The sequence below is a fragment of the Colobus angolensis genome, unplaced genomic scaffold (genome assembly GCF_000951035.1).
Source record: "Colobus angolensis palliatus isolate OR3802 unplaced genomic scaffold, Cang.pa_1.0 Scaffold85, whole genome shotgun sequence".
In the NCBI taxonomy this organism is placed as follows: Eukaryota; Metazoa; Chordata; class Mammalia; order Primates; family Cercopithecidae; genus Colobus; species Colobus angolensis.
Window position 1 is genome coordinate 8,754,415 of NW_012122376.1, and position 7,497 is coordinate 8,761,911.

Genomic DNA, 7,497 nt, shown 5'->3' on the forward strand with positions numbered 1-7,497 from the left:
CTTCTTGGCCTCCATAATCATCTGAACCAACTTCCAATAGTACATATATATCTCCTAGTGCTTCTGTTTCTCTGGATTGCAGGTTGGTCAGGTGCCTACTGCAGTGGGAAGGGAGGCAGGGATACTATGAATGGCAGCCCCTAATACATGGCTGGAGGAGAAGAAAGAGCTGTGCCCCAGAGAAGGGAGAGGGATCTTGTTACTAGAAGAAGAGTGTAAAGAGTGCTGGTCAGGCAAGCACAGGAGCAACCGTGTCATTTCACACTGTCATCATCTGTGGTCAGATTTCTTAGAGATGGAGAGAGGGGAATATGGTTTTGGGTGGCAGGAAATGTTTATTCCTTCTTATGAAGATAATGCAGATTCCTTCATCCAAAGCTAGGAATTTTTAAGCCACTGCAGTTTGAACAGTTTTATTCTTCAAGGATTGAAGTAGCTTGATTTGGTTTGACACTCAGGAAGTTCATGGATTCACTCTGTGGTGCAATTCTGCTGTAAGAAATGTTTTATTAATTACACCAAGATAATAACAACTTAAAAGTAAAGTTCCTGTGAACTGAAATATTCTATTTCAGTTACCTATCAGAGTTGACCTTTTATCTCAGCAATAAAATTGAAATTATGCATCAAATATGATAAAAATCTACTCCAAGGAATTAAAATTAGTTATCATTAAGGTGCTTTAAAACTATTTTTAATTGCTAACATGCTGATATTAAATGGAAAGTTAGAAGATGAAAAAGTGTTACTTATACAGAGTAATCTTTAAGCAGACACCATTAGATGGCCTCGTGCTTAAAGATTCTATTTCAAGGCAAGCCCTACTGCAGTTAGAATCCTAATGAACCACACAGACAGAATCCTTTAACAGCTTGGGCAGCCAAGAATCTTCTCCACAACATATATTCACTTTCAATATGCACGCCTTGCACGTGGACAGCGAAGGTAAAGGAATCAGCCTCATGAATATGCATTCAAACCAGTCAGCCAAGAAAGAATCTACGGAGACCTCACTCATCATAGCCAAAGTGCTGCTTTAGACACTCTATGTGTGTCAACTAAGTTAAATCTCACAATACGCTTATGGGTTGGGTACTACTATTATCCCCATTTGACAGAAGCAAACTAAGAAACAGAGAGGTTATGATACTTGCCCAGATCACACAACCAAGACAGTGGCGGAGCACCAGGGTTCTAACTTAGACTGCCTGGTTCTAGAGTCTGTGATCTTAACCTGCCTGGGACAAGAGGCTCTGACAAAGATCCCTAGAGGTTCTTAAAATACCTCTGCTGAGATAAAACCTTTCCAGGTGAAGCTTTAGTCAACAGTGCTTGATAGCAGAAAGTGAAATGGTAAGTACAGAAATCAGTTCTATCCACCCACGCAGTGTTTGACGACAACCACAGGACGTGGGTAGCTTGGGCCAGAATCCACAGGTCACCGGGAAATGTATGACAAGACCACACAGGTGAATAGGTGCACACCCCTGTAAACCAGGGTCACCAACTCATCCTGGCCTTTCCAGGCATTCCCTAGTTTTCACACTAAAGTGCCGAGTCCAGGGACCCTGTGAGTCCTGGGCAAACAGAATGCTTGGTCATCTTACTTGTAAAATTCTAAAAGGAGAAGGAAAGCTTTTTGAAAAGAAACAGTTTACAACAAAGCCTATGCCATGCACATTTATACTAGATTAGGTGACCCCTTGTGATCGTTAATTTTATGCACCAACCTGACTGGATTAAGAGATGCCCAGATAGCTGATAAAACATTATTTCTAAGTATGTCTGTCAGGATGTTTCCAGAAGAGACCTTAGAATCAGTAAAGAAAACCGCCGTCACCAATGTGGATGGCATCCTCCAATCCATTGAGGGCCCAAATAGAACAAAAAGGAACTCAAAAGATGAATTTTCTCTCTCTCTCTCTCTCTCTGCTTAAACTGGGATGTCCAATTTCTTCTGCCCTTGGACATCAGTGCTCCCAGTTCTTCAGCCTTTGGACTTGGACCAGAACTTACACCACCAGCTCCCCTGTCTCTCAGGCCTTTGGCCTCATACTGAATTATACCACTGGATTGCCTGGTTCTCCAGCTTGCAGATGGCAGATCATGGAACTTCTTGGCCTCCATAATCACATGAACCAAATCCTAGAACACATATGTATCCTCTAGTGGTTCTGTTTCTCTGAAGAAACTGCCTAATACACCTCAAAAAGACTAAAACCATTGATACCACTGAACCTGAGCTTCTCTGGACACTGCCACATCGAGGCTGTGGGACCTTAGGAGAATCACCTCGTCACTCCAGGCCTTAGGAGGATCACCTCATCTTGTTGGGCACTAGTTTTCCTACCTGTAAAATTAAAGGTTTGAAGTTAAGGTTAATTTCAGTGCTAATAACCAATCTATTATTCTTGAGTTAATATCAGTGTTAGAGGAGAGCTCCTGACCAAACACACACACACACACACACACACACACACACCCTATACAAAGTTTTCCTATTTAGGGGAAAAACTCATACTGCACATGATTTTTCACTTGAGATATTCATTATTTGAGGTATACTCTAGCATAAATTTAGTACTTGGGGATTTTTTTAATGATGATTTTTCTAGATTGTTAACATGTTTCCTAATTTTACTATAGCCAGTCTTAATTTCATAATTAAGGGTGGGGGTGGGGAGATGCTTTCAGAATAAACGATGTGATTCAAGATGCTCTTCATGAATGGTAGCTCTTATCTCCCAGACATGTACCTTGGGAAGGCTGAACAAGCTAGGTCAGGAAAGCAGCAACCACTAGGAGCTCTCCACTCCAAATAACAAGGCCCTTGTTGATTGGGCTACCATGTTGTCATTTGAAGACAAGGGTAGAATTTGTGCAGTGGATTGATTATTAAAGAAATGTGGTTAGAACAATTCTAGTTAACAAAACTCCACCAAGCATACAGGCCACAGAGAGCTGTGGCTGGGCAAATCTAACTGAAATATAAGCAACTCAACTTCAACAAGTATAAGAAAATGGTTGTGTTGGCTGCGCACAGAGGCTCATGTCTATAATCCCAGCACTTTGGGAGGCCCAGGTGGGTGGATCACCTGAGGTCAGGAGTTCGAGACCAGCCTGCCCAACATGGTGAAACTTCATCTCTACTAAAAGTATGAAAAAAAAAAAAAATAGGTGGGCCTGGTGGCATCCACCTGTAATCCCAGCTACTCGGGAGGCTGAGAGGCAGGAGAATCGCTTAAAACTGGGAGACGGAGGTTGCAGTGAGCTGAGATCATGCCACTGTCCTCCAGCCTGGGTGATAGAGCAAAACTCTGTCAAAAAAAAAAAAAAGAAAAAAAAGGTTGTGAACTATTTTCTACGTTGATGATGGGGAAAGGGACAGCCTAGGCACAGATAATTTGCCAGGTAGTACATCATGTGACCCACTCATCTTTCCTCTGTGCCCAACTATGATTACCCTCTCACTCTTTGTTTCCAAAGGAATGCAGAGCCAATTTTTTAAATCATGTCTTTATTTCCTGGGATAGAGGATATGCTCTAGAGAAGAGATTAAGACTATGAACACTGATGCCCTTCTGACCTGACTCAGCCTTGTACTTCACTCTTGAGTTCAACCTACTTACATAGACGGCAGGTGGCAAATAAAGACAAAATTATGTTGTCTACCCCTGAGATGGGATGCATCTCAGGTAAGGGACTCATATCCAAGATCATGCTGTCAATCAGAGACAGAAAAATTAGATTCTAAACTTCCAGTAAACGGAGCAACAAGTATTTTTACCTTTCATATCAGCAAGAGGATTATCTCATCTTTAGCTGGTAAGAACTTGTTCTGCAGACAGATTGCAATTTAACACCTAGCGTGCCATCTCTGATGGGCAACATGCACAAACTTTCTGCCATTTCCTATCTACAAGATCAGAGTAAGTGTCCAAGGTTTGGTTTATTTTAGGCATCCCTAAATACAGAGGTACCCCTGAGTTAGGGTGACACAGAGCATTCTAGAAGCAACTTTATAGAAAACCTTAATTGCAGGCTTAATCCCAAAATAGAAATTCTCTTCACTGCAAATTGTCAGTGTGATTTGGCACGCCCCAAAATACACACTTGGGTGCCATTGGTAATCCTTTCATTAGAGTTTTATTTCTGAGCTGCCTGAAGCTTTTTATTCTCTTATCTTTCTAAACTTCAGTCATTTAAAATAGTGTGACAGTTATGAAACAATAAACGTAGACATCAGTGAAAATGGCATACTGTCCAGAATTAGACACACATAAATGATCAATTGGGTTTTAACAAAGGTGCCAGGGCAATGGATTAAAAAAAATCTTTTTAACAAATGGCCCTGGGGCAATTGGTCATCCACATGAAAAAAAGAAAAGAACAACTCAAAATACATTATAGACCTAAATATGAGGGCTAGTACTATAAAATTTCTGGAATACACAGGAGAAAATCTTAATAACTTTGGGTTAGGCAAAGATTTCTTCACTAAGACACAAAAAGCAGGAACTATTTTTGTAATTGATAAATTGGACTCCATCAAAAATATAAACATTTTACTCTTCAAAAAACCCTTTTTGCAAAAATACTTGCAAAACTTACATCTATCCAAAGTACATAAAAAATGCTTACAGTTCGATAATAAGACAAATAGGCAAGATATTTGAACAGAAAATATTTGAACAAAATATTTGCCAAAGAACACATGGATGGCACATAAGCACAAGAAAAAAATGCTATTTATCATTAGTCATCAAGGAAATACAAATAAAAATCACAATAAAACACCAGGATGCACCCACTAGAATGGCTAAAATTAAAAAGCCTGAAAATAACAAGTGATGGCAAAGATGTAGAGGAAGGAAATCCTAGCCAGCGCAATCAAGCAAGAGAAAGAAATAAAGGGCCTCCAAATTCTAAAAGAGGAAGTCAAACTATCTACGTTTTCCAATGATATAATCATATACCTATAAAACCCTAAAGTCTCCTCCAAAAGACTTCTAGATTTAATAAATGAATTCAGTAAAGTCTCAGGTTACAAAATCAATGTACACAAGTCAGTAGCACTACTATATACTGACAACAATCAAGCTGAGACTCAAATCAAGAATTCAATCTCCTTTACAATAGCTGCAAAAAATAAAATAAAATACCTGGGAATATACTTAACCAAGGAGATGAAAGATCTATATAAGGAGAACTACAAAACACTGCTGAAAGAAATCACAGTGACACAAATGGAAATACATGTCATGCTCATGGACTGGAAGACTTAATATCATAAAAATAACCATACTTCCCAAAGCAATCTACAGATTCAATGCAATTTCTATCAAAATACCAACATCATTGTTCACAGAATTAGAAAAAAATTCTAAAATTCATATAGAACCCAAAAAAAGCCTAAATAGCCAAAGCAATCCTAAGCAAAAAGAACAAATCTGGAGGCAACACATTATCCAACTTCAAATTATACTACAAGGCTGTAGTAGCCAAAACAGCATGGTACTGGCACAAAAGTATACACATAGACCAATGGAACAGTGCACAGAACCCAGAAACAAAGCCAGATACTTACAACCAACTGATCTGCAACAAAGTACACAAAAACATAAATTAGGGAAAGGAAACCCTGTTCAGTAAATGGTGCTGGAAACTGGATAGCCATATGTAGAAGAATGAAACTGGATTCCTATCTCTCACCATATATAAAAATCATCTCAAGATGGATTAAAGACTTAAATCTAAGACCTGAAATTATAAAAATCCTAGAAGAAAACCTAGAAAAAACTCTTCTAGACATTGGCCTAGGCAAAGAATTTATGACTCAGACCCCAAAAGCAAATGTAACAAAAGCAAAAATAAATAAATGGGACCTGATTAAACTAAAAAGCTTCTGTACAGCAAAATAAATAATCAGCAGAGTAAACAGGCAACCCACATAATGGTAGAAAATATTTGCAAACTATGCATCCAACAATATTTTGACTAATCTCCATAATCTACAAGGAACTCAAATCAGCAAGGAGAAAAAACAAATAATCCCGTCAAAAAGCGGGCAAAGGGTTCTGCATTCCCTGCGCAAAATGCCCAGCAAAGCCACAGAAACCATCCCTGCTACGGAACAGGAGGTGCCGCAGCTCCAGGCTGACAGAGGGTCTGGAACAGAATCTGACAGTGATGAATCAGTACCAGAGCCTGAGGAACAGGATTCCACACAGACAACCACACAACGAGCCCAGTTGGCAGCAGCAGCTGAAATTAATGAAGAACCAGTCAGTAAAGCAAAACAGAGTCAGAGTGAAAAGAAAGCACAGAAGGCTATGTCCAAACTGGATCTTCAACAGGTTACAGGGGTTACTAGAGTCACTATCTGGAAATCTAAGAATATCCTCTCTTTGTCATCACAAAACCAGATGTCTATAAGAGCCCTGCTTTGGATACCTACATAGTTTGTGGGGGAACCAAAAATGAAGATTTATCTCAGCGAGCATAGCTAGCAGCTGCTGAGAAATTCAAAGTTCAAGGTAAAGCTATCTCAAACATTTAAGAAAAAATACAGACTCCAACTGTACAAGAGGAGAGTTAAGAGGAAGAAGTTGATAAAACAGATGTGGAAGTTAAGGGCACGGAACTGGTCATGCCCTTGTCAAAGCAAATACCTCGAAAGCAAAGGCAGTCCAAGCCCTGAAGAACAATGGTAACAATGTTGTAAATGCTATTATGGAATTAACAAAGTAACCAACTGAAAACAACTTGTTCAGTGTTTCCAAGAAGTAACTGCAGCTTGATTTGAAATTTGTACTGTTTCTAGAAGAGCAATAACAATCACTGCAGTCTGGCTCTCTAGAAAGCCCTATCCCTAGGCAAAGGGAGAATGCACCACATCAAGGGATCACCTTGTGGTACAAAAGAATCTGAACAGCAACCCTTGAGTTCCATATTTTTCCACTGAAATAGCCTACCCAAATGAGAAGGAATCAGAAAAGTAATTCTGGTGATGTGACAAAATGAGGTTCTAGAACATCCCCAAAAGACCACACTATCTCCCCAGTAATAGAACCAAACCAAGAAAAAAATCTCTGAATTGCTGGGTAAAGAATTCAGAAGGTTGATTATTAAGCTACTCAAGGAGACACCACAGAAAGGTAAAAACCAACTTAAAGAAATATAAAAACCAATACAGGATATGGATGAACATGTCTCCAGAGAAACAGATGTCATAAAGAAAAAACAATCACAACTTCTGGAAATAAAAGATACACTTAAGAAATACAAAATGCACTGCAGAGTGTCAACAATAGACTATAACAAGTAGAAGGAAGAACTTCAGAGCTCAAAGATAAGGCTTTCAAATTAACCTGATCAGACAGAGATAAAGATAAAAGAATTTTTGAAAATGAACAAAGACTCCAAGAAATTTGGGATTATGTTAAATGACCAAACCTAAGAATAATTGGTGTTCCTGAGAAAGAGCAGAAATCTAAA

General features: G+C 39.1%; 1 pseudogene; it reads left to right on the forward strand.

Moving 5' to 3' along the window:
• The first annotated feature begins 6,095 nt into the window (after positions 1-6,095).
• LOC105503373 lies at positions 6,096-6,509 on the forward strand (annotated as a pseudogene).
• The last annotated feature ends 988 nt before the right edge of the window (positions 6,510-7,497 follow it).